This window comes from Jaculus jaculus, chromosome 9, assembly GCF_020740685.1.
Source record: "Jaculus jaculus isolate mJacJac1 chromosome 9, mJacJac1.mat.Y.cur, whole genome shotgun sequence".
Classification (NCBI taxonomy): domain Eukaryota; kingdom Metazoa; phylum Chordata; class Mammalia; order Rodentia; family Dipodidae; genus Jaculus; species Jaculus jaculus.
The window spans coordinates 58,473,654-58,493,128 of record NC_059110.1 but is presented as its reverse complement, the minus strand read 5'-3'; the positions used below and the strand labels follow the sequence as shown (position 1 = coordinate 58,493,128).

Sequence of the window (19,475 nt, the reverse complement as noted above, 5' to 3'; positions counted from 1 at the left end):
ATTAAAGGTGTGCACCACCATGCCTGGCACAGTTGGGCCTTTTTTTATCTTGGCCATCCTGATTGTATCCAACCATACCTGCCCCACATCTCTACCCTAAATGAAGTGAAATGTAGCAAACATTTTCAGAAAGGGCTCTTTATATTTTTGCCTTCTCTTCAATACCTAAATCAGTACTTGACCTTTTCATACACTGTCAAGATAAAGTAGTCTGTCAATGCTGACTTACACAGCTATAAGATGTGTGTTCATATCCATCTGTCTTGAGATTTCTTTGTTTCCTGGGGTACCATATGTGTGCATTTTATACACACATGCACAGACACAGACCCAGACACACACACACACACACACACACACACACACACACACACACACACACATATATTTATGTGTTCATACATATTTGTGTAATTATATACAGATATATGTGCATATGTATGTGTGTGTGCATGTATACATGTTTAAATGTCTGAGTTAGATGTATATGTGTATGTGTGCACTAGATGATATATGTGTATGTGTGAACCCATTCCTGGCCAGTAATGTCACTCCCACTCTAAATGTGAATAGTATTCTTATTTTATGCAGTGCTTTTACTTGTATCATAACAATATAGAATATGCTCAGCACACACACATATATATAGGTAGGAAGACACATAAGGTACAAATACTTCATTGAAACTCAAAGAAGTTTAGGTAGCTGGTTAGAAGTTGGATTCAGGTGCCAAACACCTCAATACTGAGCTCCAAAGAGGGCCTTCCTTAGTGGATATCAAACACAGAACCTGGTGGAATCTCCAGTCTTTGCTGAATCACAACACAATCTCTAGAGTGGAAATAGCAGGAAACGAGTTGCTTAGTGGTGCATGCTAAGGAATAAAATTTGTGTAAGGCACAAGCTCAAGCTAGCTCTTTTATTTGAAAGTAGCTTATTAGAGCCAAGAAGTCTCTCTAGTATAATCAGGAAAAAAATAAAAAAATAAAGAAGAAGACATGATAATGCAAACATGAGGTGAGTGTTAGGTTTTGTTTGTTTTTGTTTCTTATCTCATGTATGCAGCCACTTGACCTCTGGATTAACTGGTATACAAATGCAATTCCATTTGAGTTATTTTTACTTACTTTTGAGCAAATCTGGGGTATTAGACTGTAGAGAGGGTCAGAGAGCATAGTGATTTGCAAATGTCTGTCTGTAGGTTTTCATCTAAATAGTGACTATAATCGATACAGGGAATGCTTATAAAGGGAACACTGTGTCCTCTGGGGCACCTTCTAGTTAATATCTGAACTCACCACTGATCAGGTAAATGACAACACATAATGTTATAGTGGTCCTAATATTTAATTACCTACTCTTTAGAGGAGCCAGTACAGTCTCTAACTCAGTAATGCCATGAAAAGTACAGTTCATGTAGCTAAGGCTGAAAGGATGCAATCAATCACAGGTGACACTTACATCATGGTCTATTAAAATTTGCAAGAGTGGATGCCTCTGGTTGTGGTTAACCTCAGTTCAGAGAGCTAAGGAGGAGCTTGGCTTTAGTAAAAGAATTTTATGGATTAGACTACCTAAACATGAAAAGATAAATCTATCTTACTTTGAGAATTTTAATTAAAACTTGGGAAATAAGGGAAACCACACAGGACCATTTCAGTTCTGAGGTGAGAAAATGCCTTTCATCACAAGTTGACATTAAGATCTCAGTGCTTCTGGTTCTCCATGTAAATACATGAACTGGTGGGTCAGCAGAGTTATATGACTTTAAACTTTTTGGGCTAAATTGGGCAGAGATGAATATCTTGTCAGGAAGAAAAATAATATGCTATCTGAGTTTCCTTATTTAATCAGTCCTCTGATTATGAAATTTCAAAGTATGCATTGCATTTTCACAAATTGGCCTTTGAGAAAAAGACTTTTATTTATTTATTTGGTTTTTCAAGGTAGGGTCTCACTCTGGTACAGGCTGACCTGGAATTAACTATGTAGTCTCAGGGTGGCCTCAAACTCATGGTGATCCTCCTACCTCTGCCTCCTGAGTGCTGGGGTAAAGGCATGCATGCACCACCATGCCCGGCTTAGAAAACACTTTTTTTTTTTTTTTTTTTTTTTTTTAGTAAATACAGACTATATATTTAATTTTAAGATATTAGCTTTATCTATTTTTTGAATATGATTTATAAGTAAAGGTTACTATTGTGTCTGCATATGGATGTGACACACATATGTGCATCATACATATATAATTATATATAGTAAACATGTACCATACACATTACCTTACATATTTTTATTAAAAAGACAGAGTAGGGCTGGAGAGATGGTTTAGGTTAAAGAACTTGCCTGCAAAGCCCGAAGACCTAGGTTCAATTCCTCATTCTCCCTATGTCTCTCTGTGTTTGCAAATGAATAAATAAATATTTAACAAAACAAACAAACAACAATAAAAACACCTCTATGAAAGAGACCATGGGACATAATCCTACAAGTATGGAAAATAACCCTAGTAGATTCCTAGTGTGATGGAATTCATCTTGTCACAGATGGTGATGAAGGAAGATTTATAGCTTAGCAGACTTTAAATGGAATAAAATAGAAAACTCTTCAAGTGAATTGAGTATTAAAAGTTTGATTGGTGAAACGTTTCTAACAGTTTTAAGGAGGTAGGGAGTGATAAGATACTAGAAAATCTTATTGCCCACCTTGCCCCAGTATGCAATTTTATAAGCCAAACAATACATATATCTGACCTTGTGTATTCTTAGTGGACTCCATATTAAAGCCCCATAAGAATGAGTCTTGTGTAGCATCACAGCCAGTTCCTTCCATTGAGCTGTATATGAGGAAACAGAAAATTTGATTAGGGCTAACCAAGATTGTACAGATGATTAGTCATACCTTGGAGTAGAATGTGCATGGCTTGCTACTGTTAGGTATTTGAATCTTTTCTTTTTTCCTTAGTAAAGGAAAGTATCAAATTCTGACTTGGAAGCAGCAAACACCTAATTACAGTTACTGTACCTGCTATGTATGGGCTTTGTTACAGTGCAAACACATTTATAATATATTTGTGGGGTGCCTCATTGGCAGAATACTGTCCTTAGATATAAGCTATGATTCTTAATGTCTTGGAGTAGTAAGATAGATGAGACACCTTCTAGTTGTTCCTACATAATGCAATGATATATTCATAATCAGGTAGAAAATTAGTTTTTAACTAAAATGAATTACAGTGCTTGGAATGAGGAGAGGCAATTTTGATTTGGGTGAAAATTAAGCAAGGGAATTGTGGAATAAATTAATGTTATTGTACTTGTTAAGTGTTCTCAGGATCTGAATGTGGTGGTAAAAGACCTGATTAATTTTCAGATGCTCATTTTGCTACGCTTGAAAACTAAGATTGTCACAACAAAGGTCACAAAGTAGATGGAGAAGAAAAATGAATAACACTTGAGAAGCCCTTGGATATTGTCACCCAATTACAATTCGGATGTAGTTGTTCATTAGCTGCTATTTGGAAAAGGTATATTTAATAGTTGCCGATTGAGCATATATTAAGAAATCAGGACAACAGAATATAATGATTTCTCATGTACTATATACATGCTGATAATAAATACTTCTGGGTCACGTGCTACCTTCCATGATGCCCATTTTCATACTTAGAAATCACAAAGTTTCTCTTTCTCTTAAAGATCACTATTCTAGGCTAACCTGGAACCCACTCTGTAGACCTAGGTTGTCCTCGAACTCACAGCCATCCTCTTACTTCAGCCATCTGAGTTCTGGGATGAAAGGCATGCACCACTACATGTGGCTTGCTTTCTTTTTGAGAATCTAACATTCATTGTATTATACTTAGCACTTAAATATGCCACGAGTTTTTAAAGACACATATTTGTCAGTGTTTGCTATATAAACAAATTTCTAGGTGCTCTTAATTTGCTAATCACACTCCCAGTTTTATTTTTTATTTTTTGTATGTGATGTATAATTTGATAATTGGCTAATAGACCAAAAAATATGTGTATGGCTAAAAAATAACTAAGTTAACTGGTATGAAATTACCATAGGAACTTTTGTGCTTAGACCATCTCCAACTAAGTTCTAAGATATATATGCATACCAGAGCATTTATTTCTACTTATACAGTTCAAACCACTATATCAAAGAATAGTTTATGCTAATAGCAGACATTGAATGACTATTTGTCAAATGGAAATTGATTTTATTGAAAAAACGAATATGACGTGTATTTAGTAACCCTATCATCAAATGAGCACACTCGATGAACTTGAGCAGAATGAGTCATGAATTTGGACTTTTATTCCTGAGTGTATTAGCTATACTCATGTTCAGACCAAATACTCTACAGAAGCACCATGAAGACGAAAATGTTTATTTTAGCTTACATTCTAGTAGATGCAGTCTCTCATGGGGGGAAGGCAATGTGGCAGGTGCATGAAGCAGCTGGTCAAATTCAGTGTGCAGTCAAGAAGCAGGGAGCTTGATGAATGCTGCTTCTCAGCTACCTTTCTCTTTTTTATTTACTCCATGACCCCATCTAAAGGGTATTGCCACCCATAGTTATCAAGGGTATTCTCTAAATTCACAGAAACCCTCTCAAAGGCATGCCCAGGTGCTGAATTTTTAAGCTTTAACATATTCTAGAAATTGCCCCCTTGTCTGAAGTATAGCTGGCAGAGATTTTCTCCCATCCTGTAGAGTATTTGTTCACCCTGTTGAAAGTTTCATTTGTCGTACAGAAATATTTTAATTTCATGCAGTTCCATTTGTCAGTTCTTAAGGCTGTTTCCTGTGCAAATCAATTTTACACATCTTGCTGTTCAGTATTGCATTATCTTGCAAGAAATGGACAGGTTGTACTATTAGTTCAAATTTATTGGCATTAATATCATAGAAGTACTGGAATTAGCATTAGCTGATTGTAAAAGCCTGAATGAAACAGATTTGTTGTTGTAGAATATGTGTTCATTTGTCATGCATACATTGATGAGCTTCAAAAATAATTATTTTTTCAAGGGCTGGAGAGATGGCTTAGCAGTTAAGCACTTGCCTGTGAAGCCTAAGGACCCTGGTTCGAGGCTCGGTTCCCCAGGTCCCACGTTAGCCAGATGCACAAGGGGGCGCACGTGTCTGGAGTTCGTTTGCAGAGGCTGGAAGCCCTGGTGCACCCATTCTCTCTCTCTCCCTCTATCTGTCCTTCTCTCTGTGTCTTTCGCTCTCAAATAAATTTAAAAAAAATAAAAAAAAAATTATTTTTTCAAAATGCAATAGAAATTTATTTTTCTCTTTTGTTGGTTTTTATTACTTTAGTTTAAAGAGAAGCACACTGCCAATAGTTTAATTCTTGAGTGGACAGTTGGGTAATACCTGACCTTACATTAGCCACAAGGCAGGTGAACTTCTGCTGCTTTGTTTATTCTACTGAAATGAAAGATGATGATTGAGTAGGATTTCTTAGCATCAAAAGTCAAAAGTTGTAGCCTAAAACCTTTACCTGTGGCTTAGTAATAATTATAATGCTAATTACTAATACTAGCAGAAAATCCTACTTGTCATAATAATAGTTGTTAAGAGCTATATATTGTTACTTCTTTGTGTCAGATAGTGGGCTAAAGCCCTTAAATATGAAATGTAACTTATTTTCTTGAGCACTTTTTGTGACAAGTAGCATTACTATAAGAAAGGAAGATAAGCACTGAGGGATGGATGAACAGTTAGGTCCTTAGGAGTAATGAGCTTAAAGCCACTGACCCTGACCCTCCCTCAGTGCACACCTTCACAAAGAGACATGCTGAGGGGTAGAGGAACAGTTATCCCCTTAGTGGGATAATGGGTTTAAGTCCACTGACTCTCCTTCAGTGCAGTTGTTTGTAGATCTTCAGAGCTAAACCTGCAGCTTTTCTGAGTCCTAATTCAAAACCACAGTTTTCCCCTTTTCATCCTTTCTTTGAATCCTGGCCAAAATACTAAGCATGTTTGCCCAGACACTGTGGGTTTCTCACTGCTTCTCTGACACCCCCTGCAACCCCTCCCCCCCACACACACACATGCAGCTGTTTGCCAACCTCTATTGCTGAACCTGCATGCTTTCTGGACCTACCTCAGAAAAGCATGGCTTTCTTCTTACTATCAATCCCCCTCCTTCCAGCACTGCTTAGATTTACTGCTTGCCTTCTTTTCGTTTTCTTTTAATTGCTAATGAATGTGTCCTTGAGGTTTCTTCTGATTCCCTTTTTATATTCTTTTGTTAGATAGACCAAGAACCCATAAAAAGAAACTGTAGTTCCTTAGTAACATTCAGAGGGGAGTAGTAGTTGATAGTTGGTTCCTGTAGATGCTGGTTAAGCTCAACCTAGATTCTCTATAGTGTGCATTCTAGGTTGAACCTAATATCAATTATAATTTATAATAATTCTTTTTTTTAATATTTCTCACTTTTTAAAAAATTTAATTTATTAGTTTCTTTTCAGCAAATACAGGCAGTTTGGTACCATTGTTTAGGCTCATCTATGATCTACCCCCTCCCATTTTTTTTTTTTTTTTTCCTAACACTTTCAATGTAGATGGCAGATTTCTTTAGGGACATAACTGCTAATCGATCACAGAGTTTAAGCATCACTTATATGTAACATAAAAGAAGTGTAGCAAATTGATTGCTGCTTATAATGGCTTAATTAATTAGGACAGAGCAGCAGCCATTTTTGCATGCATAATATTTAAGTTGTGAATTATTGAGTTTTTATACTTGTTACCTTTTTGAAATTTAAGCCATTTATTGATTTTCTGATTTCCCAATAGAAAATGTCAATAATGAAGAGAGAAAACTGAAACAATAGGACTCATTTTAAAATAAATAGAAGACATTTCCTGATTCTTGCATTCTATATGGGAATAAAGATAAAAGAAAAGTTAATATAGTTAAGATGTAAGCAGTTATCATGAAAAAGCCTCAAAAGATTTAGTTTGTCATTCTGAAGAGCAACTCTTTGTTTATTAACATAAGATAATTGAATTAATAAAATAAGATTTCAGGGCTGGAGAGACGCCTTAGCAGTTAAGGCACTTGCCTGCAAAGCCTAAGAATCCAGGTTCATGTCTCCAGAATCCATGTAAGCCAGGTGCACAAGGTAATGCATGCATCTGGAGTTCAATTACAGTGCCTAGAGCCCTGGTGCACCAATTTTTTCTCTCTCTCTCATAAATATATTAATGCGGGGGGTGGGGGCGGAGCTGGGCGCCGAAGGGAGACTGTGTCGCTGCCGCTGGTGCTCCTGGAGGTGGGAGGTACGCGGAAGCCGGCGGGGCAGTGGAGGTGGGCTCCTCAGGGTGAGGGGCCGCGGGGTCCCGGGGACGCGTTCAGTTACTACTGTCGGAGGAGACTTGAGAGTTGCTTGCTTGCTGGCTCCGGCTGGAGCACCGCCCGCCCCGGAGTACTACCCCAACAAGGACGAGGAGCCGGAGAGCGCGGAGGACGAAGAGCACAGTGGGGACGCGACTCGACGAAGATACAGGGGATGCCAGTGAGACTGACCTGGCAAAGCACAACAAAGAAGACTATATGGAAATGACGAACAGCTGTATCAAGACAAACTGGCCTCTCTCAAGCGGCAGCTGCAGCAGCTCCAGTACATTACAGGAGTACCAGAAGAGAATGAAAAAGCTGGATCAGCAGTACAAAGAGAGGATCCGAAATGCAGAACTCTTCCTCCAGCTGGAAACTGAACAAGTGGCAAGAAACTGTATCAAGGAAAAGAAGGCAGCAATGAAAGAGTTTAAGGACAAGAAGGTTAGCTGAAAGAGAACCTGATCGCTGAGCTGGAGGAAAAGAAGAAAATGATAGAAAATGAAAAGCTAACCATGGAGCTGACTGGAGATTCTATGGAAGTGAAACCCACCATGACCAGAAATCTGCAGAGGCGACCTAATGATCCTGTCCCCATTCCAGACAAGAGGAGGAAACCTGATCCTGCTCAGCTAAACTATTTATTAACAGATGAGGAGATTATGGAGGACCTGAGGACATTAAACAAGCTTAAGTCACCCAAGAGACCAGCCTCTCCTGGCTCTCCTGAACACTTACCCGCCACACCTGCAGAGTCTCCAGCCCAGCAATTTGATGCTCGGATAGGAGATGGCAAACTGTACTATGACAAAAGATGGTACCACAAGAGCCAGGCCATCTACCTGGAGTCAAAGGAAAACCAGAAGCTGAGCTGTGTGATCAGCTGAGTTGGAGGCAATGAGATCTGTGTGAGGAAGACCAGTGACAGCACCAAGATGAGGATCTGCCTGGGCCAGCTCCAGCGTGGGCTCTTCGTGATCTGACGGCTCTCAGCGACTTGACTTTCTACAGTGTTCCTCTTCCCTTAACCCTTTTCTGGAGTGTTTATTTTTTAATTTCCCCAATAGAAAATTCTTACCTTACTGAGCTTAGCTACTTGACCTTGCACATGGAGAACACTGTGGGTTCTGTAGTACACTTGTGTGGCCACTTTGCCTCTGTGCCCTTCTTTCCTTCCTCAGCTGCTTCCAGTCACCGTCCACTGCGGGACTCTGACTGTCAGGAGTGTTGGGGGTTGTGATTTCTTTGTGTTTTGTATATATTTTCTTTTTCTTCACCTCCTTTGAGTGAGGGGAAGCTCCTTAGAACCCTCTGCCTTGAGGAAAAGCAGGAAGGAAGACACTGTACCGTGCATTTTCCTGTTTGAGGCTGCGTAGTGGGTCATGGAGACATTTCCCTTGTCATACGCACCTCACTGTTTCCCCAGAAGCTTGGGGCAGAGATTCCAGCAGAAGGAGCTTCATTTTCCAGGCTCCCAGCCTTCTTGGAGAAGTAAACGCTCTGTAACATCTTCCTCATGCTATCTACTCCACTGGCTAAGCAGTGGAACTTTTACCCTGAAAACTTTGCATCGTCAATGAGTCTGGGGAAGGGAATGTTTCCTATTTGCCCCATGCTGAAGTTACCATGTTCTAAATGTTACTGAATGCAAGTGACGTGCACACACATTTGCCATCTCACAGGATGGAAAAGGAAGTGGTAATTTCAGAAGTTTCATTTGTAATTCCTTTCTCACCTCAGTTCCCAAGTGACTGGAAGTAGCACATATCCTAGAGTGGTCACCTGGGCTCTCCCTCGTAGGTGGGGAGACGTGGCTTTGTCATAATTGGAGACCTGTAGCCTCGTGTGTAAGTCATGGATTACTGTCACTGCTGGTGTCATTGCTGCTGTGGACTGTTCACACAAGCCATGGAAGCTTGTCAGGCTTCACGGAAGTTCTGGCCCACATTAGAGTGAAGGAGAGCTCTGCTGGGCCTGCCACCTGGCCTGTGTGCTGCCTCAGACTTCACAGATAAAGCCTGCCCTGTGCCCTGCCCTCCTCGTGCTCCTGTACGCCACGGTGGGTTCTTTCACCAACAGTTGCTGTCTTGAGATATGTTGGCATCTCTATTGGCAATCAGTAGTCCATTGGCTTCTTGGGAAACCTTTACAAATAATCTCTTTGGTCTCAAGCCCTGGACTCTTTATATTTTCTCTTGATGTATGTAGCCTGCAGCAGGGTGGGGGCTGTGGTGACCATTACATCACTTAAGTTCTGCTTTCCATAGAGACCAAGACGTTATGACTCAGCAGACTTGTACAGACCTAGTTTTGTTCTAATTTATGTCCATCCCTCAACCCCTGCGTTGGAGTTTCTTAGAAAACAGGATAAACAACAGTGTTTATTAAAAGTTATATATATATATTTTTTTTTTCATAAAAGATCAAAGACAAATGATTAAAAGATCCATAAATGTCCAGTTCATAGAGCCTAGAGTTTTTTTTTTTTTTTTAAAGTTAATTGTGAATGACTTGTGCAAGCAGGGGATCTTCTAGAAAGAAATGCATGTTTACCTGGGGTTTGGTTAAGGGGTAGACCCCCAGGGATCCACAAGACTTAGAAATGTGTAGCCACTGGATACTGGGGAAGGAGAGGGTTGACCATCACTCTGGCCTGAATTTCCAGTGAAGTTTTCCCTTTAGTCTTTCCCTGATAGTCTTTCTATCTGGGTTTTCCTTACAGATTAAAGTATCAATAAGCCAAGTGTCACTTACAAATCTTTTCATCTTCTATATTGCTTTTGGAATGGGGATGTTTAGTATATAATTCTCCTTGTGCAGAATAATTATATTTACAGCTGTATGAAGACTTAGCTATCCAGTCTAATGACTTAATTTTGCAGACACAGAAACTGAAGCTGAAAGGGAAAGTACTTACCTAAGTTACTGAATGAGAGAATGACAAACCGCAGTCGAATTTTTGGAAAGTAACATGGCAGTTTCTGGTTTTCTTTACAAATCCATAAAATGGAAATGGGGGTAAGTCCAGTTGCTGCTACTGCAGATCCTGCCTGCTCTAATAGTCTAGCTTTGCCAATTTTAAACTTTAGACAATAGTCCATTGTGCAGGAAGCAAACATCTTTGAGAGAAGTTATTTTTTTCTTTTTTTGTTTGTTTATCCAAGTGGCAGTGGTGATATGTTCCGATGAGCCTAAGCTCTGGTTAATATTTGGCTGTGTGTTCAGGCACTTATTTCAAAATGTAAGCCTGATTTTGATTAGACATTTGATTTTGAACATATCTGACAATTTAATGTGCCACACTCTAGTACCATAAATAACTTCTCATGACACCACAATGCACATTTTACCTTACTATCTCTGTTATTGTACTCTTGGCTGGCAAGTTAAAACCAAATGGGAGAGCCACAAAAACTCCTTACTATAGAGAAATGAAAACTCCATCTCTTAAACATGAATTTGATTTTCTTTTTTACTTTTTTCATTTCTCCTACACACGTACTTTAGACAGCTGATATCAATTTCATTATGTGTCGGCTGCTATAAAACCTTTCATCAAGACTGTGGCTGCTTACTGTCTCTCTGTGGGGTTAGTTGGGATATTGTAGTCAAAAAAGCAGACAATTCAATAACATAGACCTGGGCTTTTCAGTCCTTAACACCATAAAGAAGTCAACTAGAATGAAATCATTCTAGGGTTGAAGGAGAAGCCTTCTGCTTAGGTCATATAAGTGAATGCATTATGGCATTCTTAGGGATAGCAGAATAATCAAATGTTATATGAAAATGTTTTGTTTTTTTGCATTGCATATTCAAATATAGAGATGGATATATAAAAATCCATTGAGGGGTAAAGAAGGAGAAAGAAGGGCAGAGTGAAGGGAATACTATATATATTTAAATTATGGCTTAGAGCAAAAATTACTGCCAGGAAGCATATAAAATATAATTGTTAAAATATCCAATACCCATGCTTTTTAAAACATTATCACCATATGAATTTTTTTGGATATTGTTAAGATATGAATTCTGATGTGAAAATACCTGGATGAGTTCTCAGGTTCTTCTTTATGACTCCCAGGTGGTAGCTGCTGGTCTGTAGCACTGGGTTAGCAAGAGAAGGTGCCTCCAGGGTCATGAATAAAACCAATGGTCAATGCTATATGTTGCCAAGGAAGAATCACACATTTGTCAGGATATATATGTCAGGGGAGTGCCACCCAGTCAGGCTAAGGCTCACCATGAAACACCAGCAAAGAACTGTCTATGTTTCCTGATTTCATTATGAGATATTCAGAAAGCACGCAGCTTCTGCACCTTGTCTGTATTCTGTGCATGATAGAAAGAAGCAAGGTAGGAGTTTATGCACAAAAAAATTAGGAATAGACAGTGCCTAGACAATTGTTGCATTTAGGTTTGCATTACTGGCAGAAATCACCTGACCAAGGGCAGCTTAATAGAAAAAGGTTTATTTTGGCTTACAGGCTTGAGGGGGAAGCTCCCTGATAGCAGGGAAAATGATGGCATAAGCAGAGGGTGGACATCACTCCCTGGCCAACATTAGTAGACAACAGGAACAGAAAAGTGTGCCAAATACTATTAAGGGGGAGCTGGCTATAACCCATAAGCCCACCCCCAACAATCGACTACCTCCAGAAGGCATTAATTCCCAGATATCCATCAACTGGGAACCTAGCATTCAGAACACCTAAGTTTATGGGGAACACTGGAATCAAATCACACAACAGTCTATACATTTTAGACAACTGAATTGTTTCTTGGTTCTTTAGGAGGTCTGTCTAATAAAATAGATGAAACAAGGCAATGAAGGATAATGCTGCCCAAAGAACTATGGATATGTGAATAGCTGGATTAACTCTCCCCTTCTACATAGGCAAACTGCATATTTACTTTGGCTAGATCATTCACTTTGTGAAAGTCAACATGAAGCAGAAGGAACCACTTGAAATTTCCCCTTCATTTTATATTTTAAATCAACTTTGTCAGACATGTACTGGTTACTAGACTAGAAAACAAGTGGACTAAGCATTGGGAGGGAACTAATGGCTAAAAAGATGTCTCAGACATTCTCAGTTTCTCTACAGAGGATAGTAACATATAAAAGGGTCCCTGTGGAAGGGTGTGCAGGGAGGAAGCTAACAATGGTACCAACTTGACTGCATTCACTGAGTACAAAACTAATAAAAAAAAATCCCCAAGTATGAGGTAATTTGAATTTAAAAATAGTAGATATGGAAATAACATGCTTGGAGCTGTGGAATAAATAGAAACCCATTCTGCTAAAGAGTTAGGAAAACTTTTTGAAGATAAATGAATTTGAATAGGGATTTTAACATGTATGATTGAACACAGACACAGAATAGCTTGAGATAAAGTCAGTCATAGTATCAGTACATAATGGAGAGAGAGAGAGCACAGAGCTGGAGGTTTGCCAATTCACCTATCTCTGTGTGGAGATTAAGATACCATTCTTTGGAATTCAGTTTACAGCCAGACCTTGGGCAGGACAGTTGGAGAAAAGAGATGGCACATCAGAGTAGCATAGCAGCTGCTTCCATCAAAACTGATTTAACCCATCAGGCCTAGCTCCCTAAATGGAATGGGAGGAAAGATCAATCTTATGTAAACATTCCCTTCAGCATAAGGGAGCAGAACACTTTGGCAGGGACATGAATCAGGGAAAGGTAGAGAGAAATACTTCCAACTGTGCTCATGTCTTTCATGTATTCATTAGAGTTTCTTCTTCCACTACTTTTTTTTTTTTTTTTTTTAACTTTGGTTTTTTGAGGTAGGGTCTTCCTCTAGCCCAAGCTGATCTGGACTTTACTGTGTAGTCTCCAGGTGGCCTTGAACTTCTGGTGATCTTCTAATCTCTGCACACCAAGTGCTGCAATTAAAGACATATGCCACCATGCCGAGTTTGGTATTTCCACTTGATAGTGCTGACACTCAGATTTCTCTGACTTAGGCAAATGATTTATTTTTAGAATAAATTTTTCATGAGAGTTACTTTGTGATAGTGGATATAAGGAGAATCCTCTCTCCACATCTCCCCCTGTCTGATATGTAGGTGCCAACCCTTTATAAAAACCCAGACTCTGTTGCCCTGTGATCCTCATTGTCACGCATCATTCTTCTGCCAGCATAGGATGAGGCTGGATCTTCTTCAGCATCAGTACAGACTCAGGAAGAAATGAGGAAACCAAAGGGCATTAGCCTTTACCAAATCAAAGGGCATGTTTACAGCCATCACTGCAAGATGAGATGAATTAAAAATTCCAAAATATTCAGGATTGAAAATGTGTCAGGAGACAGTTACCAGAGCAGTGCCCAATGTGATATATGCTGCTTCTTACCAGATATTGGGTGTTGGTTGAGACTAGCTAAAGCACCAGCAAGTATTTGAGTCTCAATTCCTATCCTTTATTATACATCTTGGGAAGACATACTCTTAGAGCACAGAGGAACAATATGAAACATGTGCTGCTGTATAAACTTTGGATCCTGTTGAGTTCCACTGAGCACAACAATGGGCCACTTGTACTAATTCTGCTTTAAATTCATCTGAATTAATTAAAATCCAGGAAGATAGAGACAACTGTGAGTCTTTGAGAGTAAATTTTTGTGAACTCCATTGAGCTGTGGCTGGCCATGGTTCACTTTGCATCCTCTGTCCTTGGTCTTTCATCATTTACCCCATTCTACAATTTAGGCAAATCTTGATTTTTTTTTTTTTTTTAGACCTTGTGGTGAGCCCCAGATTACTGATAAGATCCAACCTGAAGGGCATATGTATTTCACATCTAGAACTGCTTTCTTTTGTTTTTAAGCTTGAGTCATATGGAAATACCTAATGTTTTCAAAAGAAATAGAGAATGGTCATGAAGGAGAGGTGTTTGGATAAGAGAAAGGAAATGAGGAAGTGAAGCTACAATTTGTTTATTGCTAATAGATATCAAATATTTTGCTAGGCTGCATTTACCACATAGTACTACTTAATCTGTGCCTTGGCCTTGTGTTGTGTTTGCCATTGGAGCCACAGAACTGTCAATAGAGGAAGAGTTTCTTAGGAAGGCATGCACTATTTCATGTTTGGCAGAGCTGAGGTAAGGGTCTGGATCTCCATCAGCTTCCTACTACCAGAAACAGTGTGGCTGCTACGAAAGTATCATGTTCTCCTTTTTACAAAGTCATTTTGAAGATGCCAAGATAAGCAGTTTTGTTAAAGGGCTGAAAGGAGATTGGCATTGGATCAGTGTTGCAGAACTGCTTCCTTCCAAATACAATTCTCCCTTCATTCCTTTTGCAACTACCATATATAGGCTGCTTTAAAAGAGTAGCACTTTTTTTCATGTGGCTGTGTCTCAGTCACATTATGAGTTTTGCTGGGTATTCCCTGAATGGGCATGAGTGTTTGTTTACAACCTGTTCATGCTTAATACAGAGATGTTACATTTTTAAAGCTTTTTTTATTGACAGTTTCTATAATATGCTCAATAAACCATGCAAATTTCTTCCCCCCTCAATCCCCCACAAATCCTCCCTCCATCATCTCCATCATATCCCCTACCCCAAAATTATAGACATTACTCTTTAAAAACAAAACAAGGCTTCATTTTTCCCCTTTGTAATCCATATCTGGACTTTAGTGTTTCTAATAAATTGTGTTCTCAACTTTGCACATTTGTTCTTAAAATGGCTACATATTAAGCATTTATTGACTGTGGTGGTTTGGATTAGGTGCCCCCTGTAAACTGATGTGTTCTCAATGCTTGATCCTCAACTGATGGCAATGTTGGAAGTAAAGCCTTGGTGGAGATGTGTTGTTGGTAATAGGCATAGGCATGCTATAGCTAGCATCTACATGCTAGAGTTCAGCTCACTAGTACTGCTCTTGTCCAACTGATATTGGCAGGGAAGTAATGTCCAACCTCTGCTCTGCCATCTTTTCTTCGTCATCATGAAGCTTCCTCTTGAGACTGCAAACCAAAATAAATAACTTTCCTCCTATCAGCTGCTTTTGGTTTGGTGCTTTATCCCAGCAACAACAAGATCACTGCAATACTAACTAACTACAAGAAACTGTGTGAGGAACTATGTTAGTCAAAACTGTCATAACTCTACTGTGATGACAAATAAATCCTTCAACCTCAACAAATATAGACAGAAAATGTTATTTGTCAGGCATGCAAAGTCTGCCTGAGACTTCCTGTTCTCCAGGGCAACTCATTCTTAAGCCTATGGCAGGAACCTGTTTACATCTATGACTTCATATTCTCACTTGGGCAACTTCTGCATCAGTTGCTATACCATGGGGGAAGAGAGCTGCAGGGCTTCTGCACTGCCATACTGTACTGGTGGCTTACTTATCAGAGCTAGGTAGCTGACCTTACCTAATGCAGAGTGTGATAGTGGAGAGGAAGGGAGAATGGGAGGAACTTTCTTGTGCCCATGAAAAAATTAACAGTTATCACTGGATGATCCCAGATGTATCACACGTTCTTGGAAGATTGGAGATTAAAATTTAAAGGTTTCTCTTTCTATGAGAGCAATACAATCATATGAGGAAATAGTAATTACAGGGCCATATTACAATTTTGCAGAGCTCATAGCTACTTATGCCAGCAGCTACTGTTCTTTTTAGAGGGTTCCTTTTTCATTTAATTAAAATCAGGCTAGAGAGATGGCTTAGTGGTTAAGACTCTTACCTACAAAGCCAAAATAAATAACTTTTCTCCCATCAGCTGCTTTTGGCTTGGTGTTTAATTTCCTGGGCTACTGGGGTTTTGTTCAGGAAGTCTTTTCCCACTCGTATATTGTGGAGAGTGCCTCTTATTTATTTTTCTTTCAGTAGGAGAAGAGTTTCGGGCCTTAAACTGAGGTTTTTAATGCATTTTGACTTCATTTTTGTGTATGGAGAGATGAATATGGAGAGATGAGTGGGTCTAGTTTAATTTTCCATCTTTTTTTTTCTTTTTTTTTCATACCATTAAGAGAACTGTCCTTGCCCACTGTGCCTGTGAGCCATGATGGGCATAAGGCAGCCATGTGCCCCAATAGCACATTCTTTGTTGGAACTTGTTCTTTATCATATCTCAGCACTTGTGACAGGCATGAGCAAATATTGAGAAAGGTTTCTGGCATGCGGCATAGAAATCAACTAAGTATTGGCAATTTGACAGTTCTACACTAGAGGAATAATACACAGGAAAAGAATTATTCAGATCCAGGGGGTTAGGTTGAAGATGCTGGACTGCAAAAGATCTAAACATTTTCTTCTTGTGGTTGCTGCATGTTTTTGGTAATTGTTTATTTGTTTATTTTATTTATTATTAGAAAGGATCTCATCATGTAGCCCATATTGGCCTCTAACTTAAGTGTCTGAACATGACCTTGAACTCCTGATACATTTTGTTCACCATAACCAGTTATCTGAAACTGGGGATGGAACCTTGCTTGGGCTTCCCTCATGATAGTCAGACACTCAATCCACTGAAGTATATTCGCAGCCCTTGGTAATAATTTTTAACCTGAAAAATAAAAGACATACAATTGAAACATTTCATGCTAACGTTTAAGGAATGAAGAACAACAACCTGAACTAATTTTTAGAAGTTGTTCTTTCATAATGAGAATAATTTTTCTGTGCTATATTTATAGCTGTGATGTGACTTATTAGACATTTGTATTTTAATTGCTAAGTGTTTCTTCTCAAACTTCTCACTGAGTTTGTTTTTAAATCTCATTCATTCCCAGGTCATACCCCTACATCGGATCTCCATTTATATGGTTATATGTCTACTTTGGATCTCTATTCACTCCCTGGTCACACTCATACATTAGATGTCCATTCAGTCCAAGGTCACATCTGTACATTGGATCTCCACTCACTCAAGTGTCATATCCATATATTGGATTTTCTTTACCATTTAGATATATGTGACCTCTGCCTATGTCTTTGGTGAGTCTAAAGATGAAGTTTGGTCCCTTCTGGGGATTTGAATAAAATTTAGTGGAAATTATGCAAGTGGTACTGATATTAAAAATATAATCATGAACATTATTAATGCTGCATTCTTTATACTATATTAACCTAATTGTTTTTTACAAACATATGTATATTTAATCAATATAACTTTACAAGGCAAGGACTTATCAACCTAATATACCAATGTTGCTAGAAAGATGTTGAATAAATTTCCCAATGTCATATGATCCCAAGCATCTTACTTGCATATTGAGTGTTAATCAATTATTTTCCTGCTACAAGATCTTTATACAGTTTTTAAATCCAAAGAAATCTCACAAGATCAAGATACAACTCCATATAACGTCAGCCTGTTTTTCACTTGATTGAAAGAAAAATGTTGCTAAGGTAGAAAAAAATGTGGAAATAGGAAATGAACAGTGACAGTGTTTGCATTTTAATCCAGAAATGTCCAATGCAAGAATCCATTATTTTGTGAAGTGTTTCTCAACTGGGAGCCATTTTGTCTTCCAACCAGAGGGCATTTGCTAAAGTTAGGGACAATTGTGGCTGTCATGACTAAGCAGAGAACCTTCTTATATCATTTCAATATAGTCTAAGGATTCTGAATACCTGGGGATAAACAGGGCAGCCCCAGTGTTGATTTTTATGCTCCTTAAAGTCTCAATAATGCTGGTTTTATACCTGTGTAAATAATTGTTCTATTGCTAGATAGGTGAACCCTTGTGCAGTTGGGGTTGTATATTTTTGGCTCTGGCTATACTACTTGACTTTGTGGCAACACTTCTGTGTCTTAATTTAATTGCTGATAAGTTAGAAATCACAATTTATCCTATAAGGTTTGCTAAAGATTAAAGAGAGATATGTGACAAGTGTTTTGCATAACTATAGCATTCCAATTTAGTTTTGTTAGCAGAAAAAATTATAAACACTCATTAAATTTTTAGCCTACACTTTTAGGACTCTTAAAGATTGCTACTTATTAGGTGCCATTATAAAAAAAAAAAAAGAAATATATCAAAGACTGGATGGAACGAGGATTCACTAAAGTGGAAGTGGTATGGAGGCAAGAAATAGTGATGGGAAGAGACAATGATCAAAATGTACTTTGTACATATCTAAAGGTTATCAATAAAATTGTTTCAAAAAACACTACAAAATAGTGCTGTCTCCATAACTGACAACAACTATGTTTTAGAAACATGCTTACCTTACTTACTCACTATGCCCTTGGTTGCTGTTACTTACTCTAAGTATAAACTTGGTGAAGGCAGTTAGTTTAGACTTCCTAGGACTGTACTTCCTCATCAATCACACGAGGATGGGCAGTAACTTATATGTCCCAGCATTTCTGTGGTTTAAAGGAAAGTATAAATGTAACCAGAACTGTGTCAAATATTTAGAATACATGTTAGCTCTTACTATTATTTTGCTTAATATCATTACTACTATTAGGTAAGGCTTAATATATCAATAAATTTTCTAAGTAATGTCAATCCTGAGTTTCATTTTAGAAGTCGGAGTAGTGAATATCAATCTAAAATTATCTTTAAAATCAGTTTGTTATGGAATAATAAATACCAAATATCTGTTTATTTATTTATTTATTCATCTTTAAATATTTGACTGTCAACTTAGGCTTCTTGTCATCACAATATCATTTGTTTTTATTAAAAGTTCCCTGAGCCTTGGCAGGTGTGTTATGAGTCCAATTTAGTGTTAAGTTCTCATCACCTTCTGGATTTCTGCTTTGATATGTTCTGAGTCTTCTCAGTGTCTATCATTATCTCCCTGGCACAGGTTGTTGCTGTGACAGCAGTTCTCATGCTTAACTCACCAATTCCCCTGTGGTTCCACCTGGACTGTGGCTGAGGTGCTCATTTCATAATAGGGAGTCAACTATATTTTCTTGTCATGTTGATGAGTTTTGGGTCTCTCTGGATTTGCTGCCTTCTGTAAAAGAAAAAAAAAAAAACAGACTCTCCAATGAAGAGTGAGAGCAGCATGGGTTAAAGGGAATAGCTATAGTTAATTAAGAGAGATTTTTTATGGGTCTATCCTCAATTTGTCCAATGACTAATGGAAGCTTCAAAT

General features: G+C 38.4%; 1 protein-coding gene and 1 pseudogene across 5 annotated transcripts in view; both read left to right on the top strand.

Annotated features, from left to right (window-relative positions):
• Lrrc4c (leucine rich repeat containing 4C) overlaps window positions 1–19,475 on the top strand; it is a 1,536,732-nt gene that overhangs the window by 1,345,275 nt on the left and 171,982 nt on the right. The gene's annotated exons all lie outside the window — the stretch shown is intronic.
• Window positions 7,240–8,373, top strand: LOC101609100 (annotated as a pseudogene).